The sequence below is a fragment of the Mobula birostris genome, chromosome 5, assembly GCF_030028105.1.
Source record: "Mobula birostris isolate sMobBir1 chromosome 5, sMobBir1.hap1, whole genome shotgun sequence".
In the NCBI taxonomy this organism is placed as follows: Eukaryota; Metazoa; Chordata; class Chondrichthyes; order Myliobatiformes; family Myliobatidae; genus Mobula; species Mobula birostris.
The window spans coordinates 19,515,139-19,539,229 of record NC_092374.1 but is presented as its reverse complement, the minus strand read 5'-3'; positions in this window follow the sequence as shown (position 1 = coordinate 19,539,229).

Genomic DNA, 24,091 nt, shown 5'->3' with positions numbered 1-24,091 from the left:
TTTAGGGAATTTTATTCCAAATTGTATGGTTCTGACTCTGTTAATGACAGTATTGCAATGAATAATTTTTTAGATCAATTAAGTATTCCTAATCTTTCGATAGATGATCGTAGGCAATTAGATCAACCCATTTCTCAGGAGGAAATTGCTCAGGCTATTTGAGAATTGCATTCTGGGAAATGCCCAGAACCCACTGCATTCTCTGGAGAGTTTTAAGGCTTTTTCCTCCTTGCTTATACCACATTTATCTTCTACCCTTACAGATTCCTTTAAGGTAGGAAGATTACTGCAGTCCTTTTACGAAGCTTCCATTTTGCTTATTCTCAAAAAGAATAACAATCCTACTGAATGTTCTTCACGTAGACCTATCTCTTTACTCAATTTTGATACTCAAATTTTATGTAAAGTGTTGGCTTGCTGTCTTGAAAATATTATATCTTCTATAGTTTCAGATGATCAGACAAGATTCATTAAAAATTGATATTCTCATTTTAATATACAACATTTGTTAAATGCTATACATTCTCCATCTAACAAAATACCGGAATATGTGATATCTTTGGATGCAGAGAAGGCCTTTGACAGAGTTGAATGGAATTATCTTTTTATATCCTTAGAAAAATTTAATTTTGGACCTAATTTTATTCATTGGATTGAATTACTTTATTTATTTCCTTCTGCTCGGGTCCTTACTAATCTTCAGAATTCTAAACCCTTTAAACTTCAACGTGGAACTAGACAAGGTGGTCCTTTGAGCCCTCTGCTTTTAGAACCCTTAGCAATTGCTTTTTGAGAGTCTAAAGAGATTACTGGTATTTTAGGGAGAGGTACTATTCATAAAGTATCGCTCCATGTTGATGACTTATTGCTTTTTATATCTAATGTTACAACCTCTTTACCATTTGTGTTCCATTTACTGGCTAATTTTAGTCAGTTTTCAGGATATAAATTAAATTTACATAAAAGTGAACTGTTTCCTTTAAATAATTTAATACCAACTGATATTAACCTTCCTTTTAAAATCTTAAGAAAACAATTTATATATTTAGGAGTAACCATTACTAAGAATTATAAAGATTTATTTAAGGAAAATTTTTTAACTTTAATGAGTTATGTTAAAAAAACACTTTCTAATTGGTCGCCTCTCTCTTTATCACTGATTGGCTGAATTAATTCTCTTAACATGAATATCTTACCTAAATTTATATACCTTTTTCAAACTGTGCCTGTTTTTATTCCTAAATCTTTTTTTTGACTCTTTGGATTCAATTCTTTTTTCCTATGTATGAAAGAACAAAAAACCGAATAAATAAAGCTCACCTTCAAAAAACCAAACAGAATGGAGGCTTTGCCTTACCCAATTTTAGGTTATATTATTGGGCAGGTAATTTACAAAATATTACATTCTGGATATATTACATTAACTATGAGAATTGTCCTATATGGGTCTCTTTGGAGTCAACTCTGTTATGAAATTTTCAATTATTTCTTTACTTGGATCCTCATTTCCTTTATCTTTAAATAAACTGACTGACAATGTGGTGGTCAAACATACTTTGAGGATTTAGTTACAGTTTAGAAAACATTTTGGTTTATTGAGATTCTCCCTCTCAAGTCCCATCTTTTCTAATTGTTTCTTTAAACCATCTATAATTGAATTATCTTTTAAAGAATGGGTATTAAATGATTTCAGGATTTGTTTGCTGGAGGAATTCTCTCTTCCTGTGTGCAACTTTCAACAAAATTTAACCTTTCCAATACCCTCTTTTTTCGATACTTACAGATTAGAGATTTTTTAAGATCTCAATTACATACATTTCCTACAAATCCAGATAAGAATATAATAGATAAAATTTTTAATCTGAAATTTTTAACCCTTTGACAACGGTTCAATATCTTACATTTACGGTCTGTTGTTGGGACTAAAAAAGGCCTCTTTAGATAAAATTAAAGGAGACTGGGAAAAGGATTTACCGATTTTCAAATCTGAAGAGAGATGGAAGATTATTTAAAAATTGATTAATTCTTCATCATGTACTCATCATTCTTTATTACAATTCAAAGTGGTACACAGAGTTCATATGTCTAAAGACAAGCTCTCTTGTTTCTACGCAGATATTTCCCCTTACTGTGATAGATGTACTAATGGAGTGGCCACACTAATTCATATGTTTTGGACATGTCCGAGCCTTGAAAAATTTTGGAAAGATGTATTTCAAACTTTTTCTGTACTTTTCAATGTTATTTTTAAACCCAATCCCTTGACTGCCATGTTTGGTATTTTTGAAGATAGTGCAATAAAACTGAAGCCATCTAATTTGCGGGTATTGGCCTTTATGTCTCTTATGGCCAGGAGGGTGATCTTGCTCAAGTGGAAGGAGGCCACCCCACCCAGTCATGTTCAATGGCTATCTGATGTTATGTTACGCCTTGATCTAGAGAAGATTCATTGTTCGATTTCTGATTCTAAACATGATTTTCTAATGCTATGGGGACCCTTTCTGAGTTACTTTCATAATCTTTGAATTGTTATTAAAGTACGGATCTGAGCCATTATTATTATTATATTATATGGTAAGGTATTTTTTTTTCTTTTTTTTTACCAACCAGCTCATTTTGGTAGTGGGGGTAGTTTTTTTTAATAAAATATAATTTTATTTTATTTCATTTCATAATTCAATCTTTTTTTTCTACATGATTGATTTGGAATATGGGATACTGTGATCATATTATTGTGATTTAAATGTAATGTAATTCATATTACTAACTTGTATCCTTATGAATTTTGTACTTGCATTCATGTAATTTATAATATTAATAAAATATTGAAAGAGCTTAACGTCAGTGGTTGGGAAGGTATTGGAGTCTATTATTAAGAATGTGGTTGAGGTACTTGGAGACTAATGACAAAATAAGTCAAATTCAGCATTTTTTTTCTGTAAAGGGAAATCTTGCCTGACAAATCAATTAGAGTACTTTGAGGAAGTAACAAGCATGATGGACAAGGGAGGGGCAGTGGCTGTTATTTACTTGGATTTTCAGAAGGCATTTGATAAGGTGCCACACGAGGCTGCTTAACAAGATACAATTTTATGGTGTTACAGGAAAGATACTGGCATGGACAGCAGAATGGCTGACAGGCAGGAGGCAGTAAAAATGGGGCCTTTTCTGGTTGGCTGCCAGTGACTAGTGGTGTTCCTCATGGGCCAGCATTGGGACTGCTACTTATACACTGTTTGTCAATGATTTGGATAAAGGAATGGATGGCTTTGTGACAAAGTTTTGTGGATGATACAAAGATAGGTGTTGGGGTAGGTAGTGCTGAGGAAGAAATGCAATTGGGAAAGACAAATTGGAAAAACAGGCATAAAAGTGGCAGATGGAATATAGACTATCCACTATCAGACCTTCTCGCAATTCCTCCATCTCCGCCGCATCTGCTCTCAGGATGAAGCTTTTCATTCTAGGACGAGGGAGATGTCCTCCTTTTTTAAAGAAAGGGGCTTCCCTTCCTCCACTATCAACTCTGCTCTTAAACGCATCTCCCCCATTTCACGTACATCTGCTCTCACTCCATCCTCCCGCCACCCCACTAGGAATAAGGTTCCCCTGGTCCTCACCTACCACCCCACCGGCCTCCGGGTCCAACATATTATTCTCCGTAACTTCCGCCATCTCCAACAGGATCCCACCACTAAGCACATCTTTCCCTCCCCTCCCTCTGCTTTCCGCAGGGATCGCTCCCTACGCGACTCCCTTGTCCATTCGTCCCCCCCAATCCCTTCCCACTGATCTCCCTCCTGGCACTTATCCGTGTAAGCGGAACAAGTGCTACACATGCCCTTACACTTCCTCCCTTACAACCATTCAGGGCCCCAAACAGTCCTTCCAGGTGAGGCGACACTTCACCTGTGAGTCGGCTGGGGTGATATACTGCGTCCGGTGCTCCCGATGTGGCCTTTTATATATTGGCGAGACCCGACGCAGACTGGGAGACCGCTTTGCTGAACACCTATGCTCTGTCCGCTAGAGAAAGCAGGATCTCCCAGTGGCCACACATTTTAATTCCACATCCCATTCCCATTCTGATATGTCTATCCACGGCCTCCTCTACTGTAAAGATGAAGCCACACTCAGGTTGGAGGAACAACACCTTATATTCTGTCTGGGTAGCCTCCAACCTGATGGCATGAACATCGACTTCTCTAACTTCCGCTAATGCCCCACCTCCCCCTCGTACCCCATCTGTTACTTATTTTTATTCACACATTCTTTCTCTCACTCTCCTTTTTCTCCCTCTGTCCCTCTGAATATACTCCTTGCCCATCCTCTGGGTTCCCCCCCCCCACCTCCTTGTCTTTCTTCCTGGACCTCCTGTCCCATGATCCTCTCATATCCCTTTTGCCTATCAACTGTCCAGCTCTTGGCTCCATCCCTCCCCCTCCTGTCTTCTCCTATCATTTTGGATCTCCCCCTCCCCCTCCAACTTTCAAATCTCTTACTCACTCTTCCTTCAGTTAGTCCTGACGAAGGGTCTCGGCCTGAAACGTCGACTGCACCTCTTCCTAGAGATGCTGCCTGGCCTGCTGCATTCACCAGCAACTTTGATGTGTGTTAGATGGAATATAGTGTTGGGAAATGTATGATAATGCATTTTGGTAAAAGGAACAATAGTGAGGACTGTTATCTAAATGTGGAGAAGCTTCAAGCATTAGAGGTGTAGAAGGACTGTGGAGTCCAGTCCGCACTATTGTTCCTTTTACCAAAGTGAAGATTAATTTACAGTTGAAGTTTAATTTACAGTTTGAGTCTGTGGTAAAGGCAGCAAATGCCATGTTGGCATTTATTTCAAGATGAATAGAATATGAAAGCAAAGAGATAATGCTGAGCCTTTATAAGACGCTAGTTTTGGGCCACATATCGCAGAAAGGTTGTGTTATCGTTGGAGAGAGTCCAGAGGAAGTTCATGAGGATGATTCCAGGAACAAAGGGGTTAATATATGAGGAGCATTTGGCAGCTTTGGGCCTGTACTCACTGGAATTGAGAAGAATATGTGGGGCTCTCATTGAAACCTACTGAATACTGAAATGACTAAGTATGGTAGATGTGGAGAGGATGTTTTCTATGGTGGGGGCATCTTGAACTTAAGTGCACAGACTCAAAATTGAGGAGTCACCTTTTAGAACAGAGGTAAGGAGGATTTTTTTTTTGCCAGAGTGTAGTGAATCTGTGGAATGCCCTGTGGACTGCCAAGTCCATGGGTATACTTAAGGTGAAGTTGATCTTTCACTGATTGGTCAGGGCATCAAAGAATATGGTGAGAAGGCAGGGGTACGGGGTTGAGTGGTATTCAGGATTAGCCATGATGGAATGGCGGAGCAGACTCGATGGGCTGAATGGCCTAATTCTGCTCCTATGTCTTATGGTCAGTCATAAGGCAAAAGTAGCAGAAAAATAAGTCTAATAAAGAGGAAATATCCTGGGGGTGGGAAGCATAGAAGTCCCCTCAAAATGCCTTTAACCTTAGATAAAGGAAGTTCAGTAAATCATTGAGTGTGGTGTCTAGAAGTGATCCCACTCTTGGCTTTGAGAAGAAGGCTGCTTTAGATACTTGGAAGATGAGGCTTGACCTCCATCTAGTGACCAAAGCTGGAATAAGAAAAATGTTATAAAATAGGAGCAGAAGGGGAATGGGATAAAATAAGAAAGATTCACAATAAACTTATTATCAAAGTATATACATGTCACTTTATACAATCCTAAAATTAATTTTCTTGTGGGCATTCACAGGAAATAGAAAGAAACACAGTAGAAATAATGGGAAAAATCACAAAACAAAGACAAATAACAAGTTTGCACAAGACAACAAACTGTACAAATACAAAAAGAAAAGAAAAAGAAAATAATAATAATAAATTAATAAGTGATAAATATTGAGAACATGAGTTGATGAGTCCTTGAAAGTGAGCCCATAGGTAGGTTTTTGGATCATTGTGGGTGTGAGTGAAATTGAGTGAAGTTATCTCCTGTGGAATCTATGGCTCCGGTACGTCCTTCCTGATGGTGGTAGCAAGAAGAGAGCACAGCCTGGATGGCAGGGATTCTTGATGGATGTTTCTTTACAGTAACAGTGCTCCTTGTAAATGTGCTCAGTGGTGGGAACGGCTTGAGTCATGAAGGGCTGGGCTACATTCACCACTTTTTGTAGGATTTTCCATTCAAGGGCATTGGTGTTTCTATACCAGACTGTGATATAAGCAGTCATTGTACTCCCCACTGCACACCTATACAAGTTTGTCAAAGTTTCAGATGACATGCTGGAACTTTGCAAGCTTTTGAGGAAGCAGAAGAACTGCCATGCCTTCTTTGTAAAGGCACTTGCGTTCTGGCCCAGGACAAATCCTCTGAAATGATAAAGCCAAGGAATTGAAAGCTGCTGATTCTCTCCGCCTCTGATCCGCTGATGAGGACTGGCTCGCGGACCTCTGGTTCCCCTCTCCAGTAGTCTATAATCAGTTCCTTGGACTTGCTGATTGAATGAGAGGCACCATTCGGTCAGAGTTCAAACTCCCTCGTATATGCTGATTTGTCACCATCTTTGATACAGTGAATAACAGTGGTGTCATCCGCAAACTTAAATATGGCATCGGAGCTTTGCTTAAGCACCCAGTCATAAGTATAAAGAGAGTAGAGCAAATATACAACAATTCCTTTTTATGTATTAACAATAATTAAAAAAAGAATTCTGCTGCAACGATTTTGCCTGACAAAGTTATCCATTTATGTCCTGACGAAGGGTTGTGCTTAAAACATTGACTGTTCATTCCTCTCCATTGATGCTGCCTGGCCTGCTGAGTTCCTCCAGAATTCTGTGTGTATTTCTCTACATTTCCAGCATCTGCAGAATGTCTTGTATTTAAAATTTATTCTTATTTGGAATGATATCCCATAATTATTAAATCTATCCTGGTTGATATACAAGACTGAGGGGCTAGACAGGGCAAAAGCATAGTCTTTTTCCCCCAGGGAGGAAATGCTAAAAGAGGTTAAAGATTTATGATCAGAATTGAGTGTCTTAAAAGGGACAACTGGGGCAACTTCACAGAAACGGCGCTGTTGAATTCAAATGGGCTGCCAGAAATAGTGGTTAAGGCAAGCACATTAGCAACATCGAAAAGCTATCTGGTAAAGTCCCTGGATAGGAGAGGTTTAGAGAGCTATAGGCTTGAAGTGGAGCAGATGAGGTCAATCCCCGGTCTCTTATCTTCTAAGGAATAAAGACCTAGCCTACCCAGTATCTCTGGAAGACCCAGGCTTCAAGTTCTGGCAACACCTCTGTATTCGTTCCAGCTTAATGACATCTTTCTTATAGTTAGTCCTGACGAAGGGTCTCGGCCTGAAACATCGACTGCACCTCTTCCTAGAGATGCTGCCTGGCCTGCTGCGTTCACCAACAACTTTTATGTGTGTTTCTTATAACAGATTGATCAAAACATTATTCAGTACTCTAACTGTGACCTCACCAATGTCTGTAGAACTGCAAGATGTAACTGCAACAACTGCAATCTCCCAACTCCTTCACTCACTGCCCTTACTGATAAAGACCTGAGTATCAAACAACTTCATCACCCTGTCTACCTGAGACAACATGTCCACTGAACTATGTACTCCTCAGTTCCTCTGTTCCACAACACTTCTCAGGAACTGATCATTCTCCATGAGTTCTACCCTGATTTGACTTCCCAGAATGCAACCCGTTGCAGTTATCTGAATTGAAAGACAAGGGTCTAGGCCCGAATCATCGACTGTTTACTTTATTCCATAGATGCTTCATGCCCTGACCATGCGTATCCCTCGAGAGATGATGCCTGATCCTCTGCGTTTCTCCAGCAGCTTGTTTGTTTTACTGTTGTTAATATAGGATGGTTCAATATTAGGGTGAAATGCCTCTGTAGCTTGGATTTTCAATCAAAAGAGGGGATTATTGGCCCACTTCTCCAAACAGTTGCAAATTTTGAATAACAGTATAAACAGTTAATATCCAATACAGTGGTGGCACTAACTAAACTGGGCTGTTTTTCATAGAATGAATTGTAGTTACAGAAAGGTTACAACAAGAAAAAAGGCCACTTGACCAATTAAGCCAGTTCTAGTCTTAGGTAAGAGTAATCCAGCTAATCCCACTCCCCACCCTCTCTCCTTGTCCCAGCAACTTTTCCCTTCTGATAGTTGTTCAGCTCCCTTTTGAACAGAGCAATTGAACCTGCTTACAATACATTTTACATACTCATGTACCTCATTCAGATCCCGCCCGCCCCCCCCAGTCTTCTCTGATCTGCAAGGATCAACCTCAAATCCTTCAATCCATCCTTGTAACTAAAGTCTCCAAGCCACAAATTATTTTTTTAAGTCTCATCTTACCTTCGAGCTTAAAGCCACCCTGAGGGTAACTTCCCTCTCAGCAGTAGATGGAACTGAATACTAGTTATAGTGCAAAATATTCTCAAGCCTTTCCAAAACTTTCAAAAGGGCCTGCTTACTTTGTCCTAACTGATTGTCCATCTCCCTTCATCTGAGGGTCATAGAAATGTACAGTACAGAAACAGGCCCTTTGGCCCATCTAGTCCATGCTGAAACCATTTCAGCTGCCAACCTCCAATGACCTGCACTGAGACTATAGGCCTCCATATTCCTACCTATCCAAGCTTAAAGTAAATGTTGAAATCGAGCTCACATGGACCAATTGTGCTAGCAGCTTATTCCACACTCTCACGACCATCTGAGCGAAGAAGTTTCCCCTCATGTTCCCCTTAAACCTTTCACCTATCACCCTTAAGCCATGACCTCTGGTTGTAGTCCCACCCAACCTCAGTGGAAAAAGCCTGTTTGCATTTTCCGATCTATACCCCTCATAATTTTGTATACCTCTATCAAATCACCCCTCAATCTTCTAGATTCCAAAGAAAACAATCCTAACCTATTCAATCTTTCCTCATAACTCAGGCCCTCCAACATCCTTATAAATTTTCTCTGTACTCTTTCAACTTTGTTTACATTTTTCCTGCAGGTAGGTAATCAAAATTTCACACAATACTCTAAGTTGGGCCTCACTAATGTTTTACTTGACTTCAACATAACATTCCATCTTCTGTACTCAATACATTGATTAATGAAGGCCAATGTATCACAAGTTTTCTTTATGATCCTATCTATCTCTAATGCCACTTTCAATAAATTATTTGCCTGTATTTCCAGAGCCCTTTGTTCTACCACACTCCTCAGTGCCCTACCATTCACTGTGTAAGATCTACCCTGATTTGTCTGACTGAAGTGCAGAACATCACACTTGTCTGCATTAAATTTCATCTGCCATTTTTCAGCAAATCCCTCTGAGAGCCATGATAGCCTTCCTCACTGTCAACTACACCCCCAATCTTGGTGTCATCTGCAAATTTGCTGAGCCAGTTAACCACATTCTTATCAAAATCATTGGTCCCAGCACTGATCTCTACAACACACCATTAATCACAGGCTTCCAGTCAGAGAGGCAACCTTCTACCAAAGCCAGCGTCTAATCAAATTTAATACCTCATTCTGAAGGCCAAGCGACTAAACCTTCTTGACCAGCCTCCCATGTGGGACTTTGTCAAGTGCCTTACTAAAGTCCATGTAGACAACATCCACTGCCTTGCCTTCATCTACTTTCCTGATAATTTCCTCAAAAAACTCTACAAGATTCATTAGACATGACCTACCGTGCACGAGGCTATGCAGACTATACCTAGTCATGCCTATCAGTCTATGCCTATCCAAATACTTATATATCTAGTCCCTTATAATAACTTCCAATAATTTTATCACAACTGATGTCAGACTCACTGGCCTATAATTTCCTGATCTGCGACTGAAAATAATGTAGAGGGTAAATTCTAACCTCTCAAGTTTGCAAGAGAAGCAACACAGAAAAGTACACCCAGTAACTCAAGTGTGTGGTGTCTTTGTAACTACAGTACAGTTAGTTCATCTGGCAAGGTGTCTAGACATTCCTCCTCAAGACAAACAGTATTTGTTGAATTTATCCACCATGTTGTTTTATCCAAATCTATTTGTTTGCACATCTGAAGATAACATTCACTGCTTCGTGTAGTTCTGGGGGTAATGGGAAGATAGGAATTTGGTATTGGTATAATTTGTACTGAATGGAAAGCAAAATTCAAAGTCTGACTATTCTAAACACAGAAGATTTTGCAGATCATAAAAATAAGATACTGGAACTACAGAGAAACACACACAAGTTGCTGGAGGAACTCAGCAGGTCAGACAGCATCCATGGAAATGAAATAGCAATCAACATTTTGGGCCGAGACCCTTCATCAGGACTGGAAAGGAAGGGGAAGAAGCCAGAATAAGAAAGTGGAAGGAGGAGAAAGAGTAGAAGCTAGAAGGTGATAGGTGAAGCCAGGAGGGTAGGGGAAGGGGAATGAAGCAAGAAGCTGGGAGATGATAGGTAGAACAGGTAAAGGGCTGGAGAAGGGCTGATAGGAAAGGAGATTCAACCAGTAGAGAAAGGGAAGGAGAAAGGGCACTTGGGAGAGGTGAGAGGCAGTTGAGGAGAAGAGCTGAGAGGCCAGAGTGGAGAATTGAAGAGGGAATAGAAAGGAGGCAAAATTACCTGAAGATAGAGAAATTAATGTTCATGCCATCTGATTAGAGGATACCTAGAGGGAATACGAGGTGTTGCGCTTCCAGCCTGGGAGTGGCCTCATCATGGAGGATGCCACAGACTGACACGTAGGAATGGGAATGGGGAATTGGAATTAACATGGTTGGCTACTAGGAAATCCTGTTTTTTTTTGTGGAAGGAGCAAAAGTGCCCAACAAAGCAGTACCCCAATCTACTTTGGGTCTCAACAATGTAGAGGAGGCTACTTTAAGAGCACCAGATACAGTCGACAACTCCAACAGATTCGCAGGTGAAATGTTGCCTCACCTTGAAGGGCCTTTTGGGGCTCTGAATGGAAGTGAGGGAGGAGGTGAATGAGCAGGTGTAGCACTTCTGCTCGCAGGGATAAGTACCAGGAGAGAGATCAGTACAGACGGATGAATGGACAAGGGAATTATGTAGGGAATGATCCTTTTAGAAAGCAGAAAGTTGAAGATGGCGGAAGCTGCAGAGAATGATGTGTTGGATGCAGAGGCTCATGGGGTAGTAGATGAGGACAAGAGGAACTCAATCCCTGTTATGACAGTTGGGGTGAAGGCAGATGTCTGGGAAATGGAGGAGATGTAGGTGAGGGCAGCATCAACGGTGGAGGAAGAAAACCCCAATTCCTTGAAGGAGAATATCTCTGATGTCCTGGAATGGAAAACCTCATCCTCGGAACAGGTGTAGCAGAGATGAAGGGACTGAGAAAAGGAAATTGAACTTTTGCAGGAGACAGGATGGGTAGAGATACAGGCAAGATAGCCATAGGAGTTGGTAGGTTTAAAAAAGATATCAATAGACTGTCTCCAGAGATTGAAATGGGGAGATCTGGAAATCCAGAGTAAAACAATATGCTGGATGAACTCAGTAGGTCAGCTATGAAAAGGAATAGACAGTCAACGTTCTGGGTGGAGAGGAACATCCTATTCCTGCATGTATTTTTTTGTGTTTCTAAGTCTGAATGAAATTGATTCACACAGTTGTGTCATAAGAAGGGGCGCTGGGAGTGGACCCAAATGCAAGACACAGACACTGAAGTACTAGGAAAAGGGCAGGACTAGAGACTAGAGTTAGGGACATGACTGGATGCCGACTAGGAGCTGGGACAAGAACACAGACTTGGGCTAGGTCATTGGCTAGGCAAGCAGGACCAGGACAAGGAACTGGGAACTAGGAGCCTGGGCTTGGACTCCGAGCCAGGGACTGGACAAGGACCCAGAACCTGGGTCTTGACTCAGGCTCGGACCCCGGAACTAGGCAAGGACATGACATGCTCTTGGGAGACAGGAACGCAGAATACAGAGCCATGGTCTAGAGTACAGAAACACAGAGCCTTGGACTTGAGAGACAGGAACACAGGCACATGGAACATAGAGCCAGGACCCCTCCTTGGGAACAGGATATAGGGCCAGGACTTGTACACAGAATGCTGAACACAACAAGACAGTTCTCAACACTAGGTAGTGGCAAACAGCCAGACCTACCTAGCAAAGGCATGGACACAGAGACAGTTCCAACTCAACAATAGACAGTTCCTTATCTTGACACTGCAAGGCTCCATTCTCGCTCCGGTGGTTGAACTTGACAATGTTGCAGGCCAGGCTCCAGAAGGATGGGGAGGGGAAGGGAAGGGAAGGGAAGGGAAGGGAACAGAACAGTCCAGCTTCAGGGTAACAGCAAAGACAGCCTGACTTACCCCACAGAGACAAGGACAGGGCACTGACAAGACAAACCAGCAACCACACACAAACCCAGGGCCACTTATATTCCTAGCCGCAAGGTGAGCATCAAGTGTCTATGATTAAGCCCAACTGAAACAAGGGACAGCCAGAAGACCTGGAGTCCAGAGTCCACGGACCGGACCGTGAACCAGAACACGGACTTCACGGACCGGACCATGACAAGTTGTGGAAATTAGCTGCAAATTTTGCTGAGCCATAGAGCCACAAAACACAGAAACAGGCCCTACATCCTACATTTACATACTCACTTACATCCTATATTTATATAATCTCCATGTTCTAAGCCACTTCTCTCCTCCTTTACCACTACCATACACACTAGGGGCAATTTACAATGACTAATTGACCTGCCAACCTGTGTCTTTGGGATGTGGGAGGAAAGTGGGGGACCAAGAGGAATCCACACAGTCACAGGGACACAATTAGAATGCCACAGGAAGCCATCAGGTCAGACAGCATCTATAGAGGGGAATAAACAATCGACATTTTGGGCCAAGACCCATCATCAGGACTCAATCCCTGTATAAACAGTCACAGGGATAAATGTGGAAACTCCACACAGACAACATCTGAGGTCAGATTTGAACCCACGTTTGAGCCAGCAGCTCTACAAACTGTGCTCCTGTGCTACCATGCACTTATCACTTATCAAGGATGCACAAGTAGAAAAAAATGTTTTTGCTGTTCTTTTAGTGGAAACAGGGGCGATGGTACTGTACTTGTAGGTGCATACAGCTGGTCTGCATACAACCAGATAGATTGCCGATTCATCCCACATCCCAAAGAATATTTTGATTATAGTTGTAAACATTTCAATTAATGACCATGCCACCAGAATTATCAAATAGACAAACTTCACTGGCTGGTTCAAAGTGACTTGAAATGCAACAAGTGTCATAGAGTTATAGAGTCAGACAGCATGGCAACAGGATGTTTGGTCCAACAGGTTAATGGGGACCAAGTATTCTCATCTAAGCTGGCCCCACTTGCCTGCATTTGACCCTTTTTTCCCTCTAGAAGTGGATGTAGAGGCTGGTGAAGAGGCCGAGTTGTTGGGCATGCAGGCAGAGTTCTAGGACCATTGATCCAAGAGCAAGAGTTTAAATCTGATCACGATAGTTGGAGCACTTAAACTCAAGCTATTAAAATGTTTAAAATAGAATGAAAGGAAGCGGCAAATTTAACCATGAAACTGCTGGATTGTTGTAAAGACCATTCTGTTCACTAATGACATCTGCTTGACTCCAGATATCTTTGATGCTTGATGTTGGGGGACTAAGGGAGGGAAAATTGTCCATATCACATCGATGAATAAAAAGGAGCATTTGAAATTGTACTTCACATGTATATAATTATTGTTGAGATGCAGGAGACAGCACGGTGTTGGTATCTGGAGCAATGCACATTCTGCTGGAAGAACTCAATTGGTTGGGCAGTATCTGTGGGAGGAGGGGGAATAAAAGGTTCAGGCCGAGACCCTTCGTCAGGACTGGAAAGGAAAGAATCAGAAGTCTCTATATGAAGGTGGAGGGAGGGGAAGCAGGTGATAGGAGACATCAGGTGAGGGGGAAGGAAGGGTGATTTAAAAAGCTGGTGGGGGGTGATAGGTGGAAGAGGTAAAGGGCTGAAGAAGGAATCTAATAGGAGAGGACAGTGGAGTAAGGAATGCAGGGAAGAAGGAGGGGATCCGGAGGGATGTGATGAACATACCTTGAGGATGGGCGAGGAGAAGAGATGAGAGGGTAAGTGTGGCTGAATTGTAGGCTGATTATTGAAGAATAATAACCATGAAAGCTCTAATATGGCTGTATACCACAGCTGCCATGAAAGTTGAAAGTAAACTCAATTGTCCCCTATTTATCCAACTTTGCAATTATTCAGTTGTGACCGGAGAACAGAAAGAGATATTGAAACTTGGACCCGTCTGTCATAAACATGGAATGTGTTTTCTCAAGAAAGAAGAAAGCTGTTCCTATGTGCTTATCATGGAATGTAAGACAGATGGATATTCTGAGGTTTCATTTAGTTTCATGGAACAGAGAAATTTTACAGGAAAGGACTAAGTATATTGTATGACCATGCAGCATATAGCTCAGCACAGATACAGTTTAATGGGCTAAATGGCCTTATTTTGTACTTTTGTCCTTTGGGCAATGTCATGCGGGATGACAGCATGGAGCTTTACTGGGACATTGGGATGCAACCTGTCAAGATAAATTATAGTCAAAGGCACAGCAAGCCAGCACATTTTAATCTTTCACACTGTCTGATCTCTGGGATACTTAGCATGGATTTAATGCTTTCTGTTTAATTGTGCATGGAGGTTAGAGTGCATGAGAAGGGAATTAGATTTTGTTGCTGTGTTCACTGAATCTCTTTGTCAAGTAAGGCTGCAAAGAAGATCATACTAGTTATTTATTGATGTGTCACTCCTTTGTTGCAAATGCATGTACACAAAGTGGCTTCTTTATTAGGTACCCCCTATTATCATTATTATGTGTCATGTCATATGACTTCGGTGATCATGGTCTTTAACCATGATAGCTCCTGGCAGATTTTTCTGCAGAAGTGATTCGCCATTACCTTTTTCTGGTCTAGTATCTTTATAGACAGGTGACCCCGGTATTTATCAATACTCTTCAGAGGTTGTCTGACTGGCATCAGTGGTCACATAACCAGGACTTGTAATATACACCTAAGCAGGTGCTACTCCTTGCCCAAGGGTGACCTGCAGGCTAGCGGAGGGAAGGAGTGCCTTACACCTCCTTTGGTAGGGATGTATCTCCAACCCCTATACCAAATAAAATTGTACTGAGTGAATATTTGTGGTCTCCTGGTGCTGTATCCCATCCACTTCAAGGTTTGATGTGTTGTGCATTCAGAGATGCGCATCTGTCCACCACTGTTTCGAACATTTTGAAAGATTGAACAACCTCTGAGCATCTGTTGTTGGTCTGCATTAATTCCATCACTGATCCTCTTCTTGACCCACTACAGTTTGCTTACAGAGCAAATCACTCAGTTGAGGATACAGTTATCTTGTGTCTTCATTATATTTGGACACCCCCCAACACCAATGTGAGTTTCTTGTCTGTGGATTTCAGCTCCACCTTCAACATTGTTTTTCTGGAGTCGTTTCACAGCAAGCTAACCCATCTAGCTGTATCCTACAGTATCTGTCAGTGGATTAGGAACTTCCAGACAGAAAGGAAGCAGTATGTCGGGCTGGGCTGCTACAGGGCTCCAATGTCCACAAGCACAGGCTCTCCCCAGGCCCATGTTCCTTTACCCCTCCTTTTCTCACTTTATACAAATGACAGTACCTCCACCTACAAATCAATTAAAATTCTAATGTTCACAGAAGACACAACAGTAGTTGGTCTCATCTCTAATAATGGTGTGACTTTCTATCAAAGAGAGGTAGATTATCTTGTGGCATGGTGTGCTCATAAGAACTTGGAGCTTAATGCCATCAAGACAGTGGAAATGGTTGCATTATCCTATGTTTTATGCTTGGCAATGAACCACAATCAATTCTGGTGTGTTTTATGTACTGGTAATAAAGTGATTCTGATTTTGATTTGGATTCTGATTCTGGTTCTGATATAACATGTTGTTATTTGCTTATTTGAGTTACTGTTGCCTTCTTGTCAGCTTGAACTAGTCTGGCCATTCTCCACTAAATTCCTCATTAACTAGGTGTTTTCACTGCCACTCACTGGATTTTTTTGCACCATTCTTTGTAAACTCTAGAGACTGTTATCTGTAAAAAAAAGCCCAGGAGGCCAAATGTTTCTGAGATACTCAAACCATCCAATCTGGCACCAATAATCATTCCATGTCAAGGTCACTTAGATCACATTTCTTCCACATTCTGATGTTTGGTCTGAACAACAACTGAACCTCTTGACCATGTCTGCACGCTTTTATGCATTGAGGTGCTGCCACATGATTGACTGATTAGATCTCTGCATTAAAGAGCAGATGTACAAATGCACCTTATAAAGTGGTCACAAAGTGGAGAGTGCTCGTTACAGATGAAATTCTTTTTTACTGTCAGTCATGCCATAGGATCTCTCAAGATACAAAATCTTTCTCAGGTTAGGGTCAGTCATGGATGTTGCATCCCACCTGTCTATATGGTATGCAAGCTAGACCCAAGCCAGGACAATGTGTCGACTATGGATGTTGCATCTAGATATGCAAACGATATGAAGAGTAAGCTGTTGCCCATGTAGCATGCTCCCCCACTGCAGGCATCTGATGAGCTCAAAGGAACAGCAGAGGCCAATACAGTTTGGTACCAGCAGTGTCGCAGGAGGTGCCAGTCAGCATTGACCTCATGGTAGGACTGCTTTAGGGACTCCATTTTCAGATTTTTCACTTGGGGTTTTACTCCTGAAGCCTTCCCTATGAGTGTGTCTAGCTGCAAGATAGCAAAGGTTTGAGGGCAGAATTTTCCTTCTCCTAGATGAGCTGCCAATCACAGCTGATGAGCCCCATTTTTGGGAAGTGACTGGCTTTAAAGCACCAGTAACCTGCCCTTGCCCCTTCTCTTGTCAGTAGAAACAGTTCCACGAGCTTAGTAGCTAAGCCAACAAAGTTGATTAAGGTTGTTATAGTTGGGGGCGCTAATGAAGACAAGCTCCCACTACCTATTAAATGCTCCCAATGGTGTGCACCTCAGTTAGCCTCTGACATTCAAGTCCAGCTATTAACCCATATGTCTTTGGAATGTGGGAGGAGACCACAGCACCTTGAAGAAACCCATGTGGTTACAGGGAGAAGGTACAAACTCCTTACAGACAGTACTACTACTACTACGTCAACTCAAGCCCAGGGGGCCGGTGTCGGGCACGATGACAGACTCTCCACTTCTCCCTGTCCCTTATCAGTGTGTTCAGTTCATCTACATTAGCTGTGCCGCTGTCTTCTAGGAGCGTGTTGACCATAGTCTTGGGAGGGTGCCCAGGGTTCATCCTCCTGTGCTTGGGCTCCCATATGATGACTAGGCTGGCAGGTAGCTCGGGGTGACATTGACAATGCCCCGCTAATTGCAGTCTTCTCGCCTCGATTTTACTGGTGAGCATCGGTAGATTGTTATAGAACTCAACGTTCGTCATGTTCTGTTGCCAACTCACGTCAAGAGCCATCCGGAGCATTTGTGTATCGCAACCATCTGGAGACTTTCGCATCGTCTTGGTGAGTGTCCACGTCTCATATCCGTACGTGAGAATGGACTCTATGACTGCTATGAAAATCCTCTTTTTAAGCCCTCTGGTCAGGTTCGACTTCCAGATTTCCTTCATGTCGTTCATAGCCCTCCACGCCAGCACCTTCTGTATCTTTATGTCCTTCTCCGAACCCATCATTCTTGACCTGAGGTACTTGTAGTCAAAGACTTTCTTAATGGTATCATTCTCTACGGTTTTGAGAGTACCTTCGTCACAGTTAAATGCCATGTACTCTGTCTTTTCAGTGTTTAGCTGAAGTCCAACTTTATTGCATTCAATTTCCACTTTTGTCAGTAGCTGCTGTCCTTCCTCCATCTGATCAGGGAGCAGTACTGTGTCATCTGCAAAATCGAGATCTGTGAGCGTAACTGGTCTGACCCTTTTGGTTCGCCCTGGTATTATGGTAAAACCAAGCTTGTCATGATCTTCGGTAGCTTGACGCAGAGCGTAATCAAGGACGATTATAAAGATGTAGGGTGCCAGAGTGTCTCCTTGCAGCACACCAGCTAGGAGCTCGAACACTGCTGTTTCTCTGTCTGGTGATACAACTTTCGTCATGGTTTTGGTATAGCTGGACTCTATTGTTCTCAGTAGATGGTCTGGCACTCTGTAAGCTTTCAGGATCAAAAGCAGGTCACCTGTGAAATAATAGCGTTATGCTAGCCGCTAATGTACTGAGACACCCTACAGTTTTTGTGGTAGACAAGGTTGTGTTCACAACTTTCAGCAAGTTCTTTGAAGGAGACTAAGTTTGGGGAATCCCTTGGAAAGTGTTTCATTGGGTGAATTCCCCGCTGGACATGGAGTGATCTACAATTTGAAGTGAGAATCAAAATTAGAGTGATGGATCAGATTGTAGGTAATCCGGCTCACATTTTGCATTCACCAGCATCTCCGTTCTCCCCTTGCCCCACCTCGTACCGTCAAACAACCACTGACCACTCTGATCTCTTGTGGTACCACAGGACAATCAAGCTCCAGAACTTGCTTTTGACCATCCTGGGAAGTGAAGTAGTATCTGGGTCTCAGTGATGATATTTATTATTTATTTATTATTATTATTATTTCTTTTATATTTAAAGAATTTGTTGTCTTCTGATGAACACCCTAGTTGGGTGGTCTTTTCTTGAATCTGTTATGGTTATTATTCTATAGCTTTATTGACTAGGTCCAGAAGAAAATGAATCTCGGGGTTGTGTATGGTGAGATGTAGGTACTTTGATAATAAAATTTGCATTGAACTTTGAAAAAATGTTAAAAGCCAACATCTAAAAGCCCAATATTTAAATGCCTGCTGTATCATCGACGGAGCTGATGAACCTGTGGCACAAGTTCAAGGAGTATGGAAACAGGGGCTACGTTGACCATCAAGCACCCACTTACAGTAATCCTACACTAATGCACTTCCCGCAGAGTCTGACCCTCTCAGAAATTATCCACCTCTAATGGTGTAAAGGGGTACCAGCTGCTTGCTATTAGAGAAAGGGGGCTGAAGTGTAAACAAAGCTAGGAATTAAATACTAAAGTGGTATTTAAAATTCAATAAGGACATGTATAATCAAAAAGCAGATGCAGTATTGCAGCTAATAAGTTTTGGCATGAGAACAATAACTAGGAAGAAAATTGGTTTGAAAGAGAGAGTTATACAGTTAGAATCAGATCAGAGGTTGCAGGAAGCCGAGGGAAGAAGAAATTGGTGCGAATGGGTATAGGGCTGGGATGAGTAGAATAGATATAAGGGCCAGAATCAATGAGGAAGTTAAAGGCAATTGTAACAAGGTAATATGTAATTGTAAGAAATTTTTATTTGCATATAGACTTCCAAGAGTCTGCAGATGACCAGGGAAAAGGACCTTGACAATTGTGGGGATGACTTACAGTGGACTGAAATTATTGAGCATATAGACATTAGGAAAGTCATTGGGTCTGGATGAGATATACCCCAGCCTACTGTGGGAAAACAGGGAGGAGATTGTTGAGCCTCTGGCGATGATTTTTGCATCATCAATAGCAACAGGAGACGTACCGGAGGATTAGAAGGTTGCAAATATTGTTCCCTTTATAAGAAAGGGAGTAGAGGTAACCCAGGAAATCATAGGCCAGTGAGTCTTACTTCAGTGGTGGACAAGTTGTTGGAGAAGATCCTGAGAGGCAGAACTTATGAGCATTTGGAGAGACATAATCAGTATGGCTGATAGTCAGTATGGTTTTGTCAAGGGCGGGTCATGCCTTAATGAGCTCGATTGAATTCTTTGAAGATGTAACAAAACACATTGATGAAGGTGGAACAGTGGATGTAGTGTATATGGATTTCAGTAAGGCATTTGATAAGGTTCCCCATGCGAGGTTCATTCAGAAAGTAAGGAAGCATAGGATCCAAGAAGACCTTGCTTTGTGGGTCCCGAATTGGCTTGCCCACAAAAGGCAAAGGGTGGTGGTAGATGGTTCGTATTCTGCATGGACGTAGGCGATGAGTGGTGTCCCATAGAGATCTGTTCTGGATCCCTCCTCTTTGCTATTTTTATAAAATATCTACAGGAAGAAGTAGAAGGGTGGGTTAGTAAGTTTGATGATGACACAAAGGTTGGGCAGATTTTTAGTTAGTCTGGAGGGTTGTCAGAGGGACATCAATCTGGATGCAGAACTGGGCTGAGAAGAACAGATGGAGTTCAACCCAGATAAATGCGAAGTGGTTCATTTTGGTAGGTCAAATCTGAATGCAGAATATACTATTAAAAGTAAAACTCTTGGCAGTGTGGAGGATCAGCAAGATCTTGGGGTCTGTGTCTATAGGACACTCAAAGCTGCTGTGCTAGTTGACAGTGTTGCTAAGAAGGCATATGGTGTGCTGCCATTCATGAACCGTGGGATTAAGTTCAAGAGTCATGAGGTAATATTACTGCTATATAAGACCTTGGTATACTGCTATATAAGACGTTTGGAGTACCGTGCTCAGTTCTGGTCACCTCACTAAAGGAAGGATGTGAATAATATAGACAGAGTGCAGAGGAGATTTACAAGGATGTTGCCTGGATTGGGGAACGTGCCTTATGAGAATAGGTTGAGTGAACATGGCTTTTTCTCCTTGGAGTGACGGAGGATGAGAGGCGACCTGATAGAGGTGTATAAGATGATGAGAGGCATTGATTGTGTGGATAGTCAGAGGCTTTTCCCCAGGGCTGATATGGCTAACACAAGGGAGCATAGTTTAAAGGTGCTTGAAAATAGGTACAGAGGGGATGTCAGGGATGAGTTTTTCACACAGAGAGTGGTGGATGTGTAGAGTGCACTAGTGACGATGTTGGTGGAAGCGGATACAGTAGAGTCTTTTAAGAGACTCTCAGATAGGTATATGGAGCTTAGAAAAACAGGGGGTTATGTGCTAGGGAAATTCTAGGCAGCTTCTAGAGTAGTTTACATGGCCGGCACAACATTGTGGGCCAAAGGGCCTGTATATAAGGCATCCGTTAGTCTTGCAAGACCATGGATCTGTGCCTGGAAAGTCTTCACTCTCCAAGGCGCAGGCCTGGGCAAGTTTGTATGGAAGACCAGCAGTTGCCCATGCTGCATGTCTCCCCTCTCCATGCCACCGATGTTGTGCAAGGGAAGGGCAAGGGCCGATACAGCTTGGCACTGGTGTCGTCGCAGAGCAATGTGTGGTTAAGTGGCTTGTCAAGAGCCTGTAACGTGCTGTAGATTTCTATGGCCTATGTTCTATGTTTTATGATGGAACCTGGGACAACAATCTCCATGGTTCTGTGTGAGGGAAGGAATCGTTGGTGCCTCAGGGAAAGACCCCTGTCAGAGTATTGTTTCTGACATTGTACATGGAACAGTAGAAAGGAAGGACTAGATTCTACAGCACACAATGCCTGTAACAAACATAATGCTGAATTAAACTAAATCTCTTCTGCCTGTACCAAGTTCCAATTCTGCAGGCTCCCATGTCTTCGTTGTACAACTCCACTGCAAAGTCTCGCAAAGCAAGCCAACTTTGTGAGGTCATTAGTCGTTTGTGAGACTTCGTTTGTGTGGATTTTTTCATTGATTCTATTGCGTTACTTTGCTGAACTGTGAATGCCTGCAATAAAATGGCTTCCAAGGTAGTATATGGTGCACAACTTGTACTTTGATAATAAATTCACTTTGAACCTGAAATGTGGACATTGAAGTTGAACTTGAACCTTGAAGAATCTTTCCTCCTCACTTTAATGGGTGCTCTCAGGTTCCATTTCTCTCTATTTCCCTCCCAATGATTGACCAACTACCTTCCCTCTCGCTCAACGTCAAATTCAAGTTTAATTTTGTCATTCAAACATAGATGAATACCCTTGAATACAAATTGCCAACAGTTATGTACAGCACAAGGCAGATATAGTACACATTATTAATCAGTAAAATGCAGTCATGATGCAGGGTCTCAACCCAAAACATTGTCAACTCCTTTCCTCACACAGATGCTGCTGAGTTCATCAAGCAGATTGTTTTCAATTTGCATATCAAATCAAATTAGTAGAAGCATTTTTGTGAAGACGATTTAGAGGATTCCCGAAATGTGTACAAGATGGCCTTTCAGATCAGCATTTTGAGTAAGCAAATAGGGAGCAGGTTTTATTGTATTTAGTATTGTGTAACAAGAAAGCTTTAATTAATAATATTATCATCAAGGAGCCTCAGGAAAAAGTAAACATGATAAGATTAAATTTACACTGAGTTTGAAGGTGGTGTGGTACAATCTGAAATCAGGGTTTTTAACCTAAATAAAGAAGACTATGACGACTGACACTTTGGCCTTTATAAATCAGAGTATTGAGTACAGGAATTGGGATGTTATGTTGAAGTTGTACAAGGCCTTCATGAGGCCAAATTTGGACTATTGTGCGCAGTTTTAGTCACCTACCTACAGGAAAGATATCAGTAAGATTGAAAGAGTACTGACAAAATATACAAGGATTTTGCCGGGACTTGAGGGAACTGAGTTATAATTTTTCCACTGCAGTGCAGGAAATTGAGGGGAGATTAATAGAGGTGTACAGAATTTATGAGCAGTATAGACAGGGTTAATGCAAAGAAGCTCTTTTCACTAAAGTTGGACGAGACGAGAACTAGAAGTCACAGCTTCAGGGTGAAAGGTGAAATGTTTAAGGGGAACCTGGGGGGAACTTCAACACTCGGAGGGTAGTGCAAGTGTGGAACATGCTATGAAGGGAAGTTTGGATACGGGTTTGAGGGGAACACTTACGAAAGTTTGGATGGGAGGGCTATGGTAAGGGGTGGATCCATGGGGCCTTGACTGAAATGACTTGTGGAGGAGTGAGAGGGTTGGTATTGAAAGGGGGCCATGTGTGTGTAAGAGTTGAAGAGAAAAGGTCAAAGTGAGAGAGCGAGAAGGGGAGAAAGTTGGGGGGGGCAAGGGGTCATATGTAGTAGAGATTTAGGCACAGGGTGGATCAAGGGTGAAAGAGGACCATACTTCCCATCATCTTGGATCCCCTTGCAACTGAATCAAGACCTTCTGTATTTCTGAAGTATAGTTTCCAGACAGTACCATTTGCTCACATTAATTAGGACTGGATTGAGCCCCTACCCACCGGTGTTCAAAAATCAAAGTAAATTTATTATCAAAGTAGGCGTATGTTGTCATATATTATCCCGAGTTTCATTTTTTGTAGGCATTCACAGTAGAACAAATAATACATAGAATCAATGAAAGACTATACACCGATATTCACAAGCAATCAATGAGCAGAAGAAAACAAACTGTATAAATAGAAAAAATAGCAATAAACAAATAAATAAATAAATACAAAAAACATGACATGTAGGGTCCTTGAAAGTGTGTCCATAGGTTGTGGAAACAGTTCAGTGTCGATGTGAGTAAAGTTTTCCACTCTGGTTCAAGAGCCTGATCGTTGAACAGTAATAACTGACACTGAACATGGTGATGTAGGTCCTAACGCTCCTGTACTTCCTTCCTGATGGCAGCAGTGAGAAGATAGCATGGCCTGGATGCTAGGGGTCCTTGATCATGCAAGCTGCTTTCTTGTGGCGGCAAATGCAGATGTGTGGATGAGAGTCTCCACTTAAAGTAGGAGGATTCATTTTGCTATCTTCAACAAAACTTATACTTTTCAGAAAATTAATACTTCTATTTTTTCATACTTGATTTCTGTTTAATTCTACATTTTATATCCTGAAGATTGACAAAAAGCTTTTCTGCCGAGATGCTGTGGATAAACATTATCATTCTGTTAACTCAGCTACCTTGTCTGAAGTGTTGGTGGCGCTATTGCCTTGTGATAAGCTACTGTAACTGCACTTTACTTACAAGTGATAGGGCAAAAGGAGTACACGTTGCTTTCTGATTCAAAAACAACGAAATAATGAATTGTACAGCAAAGTGTTGCTG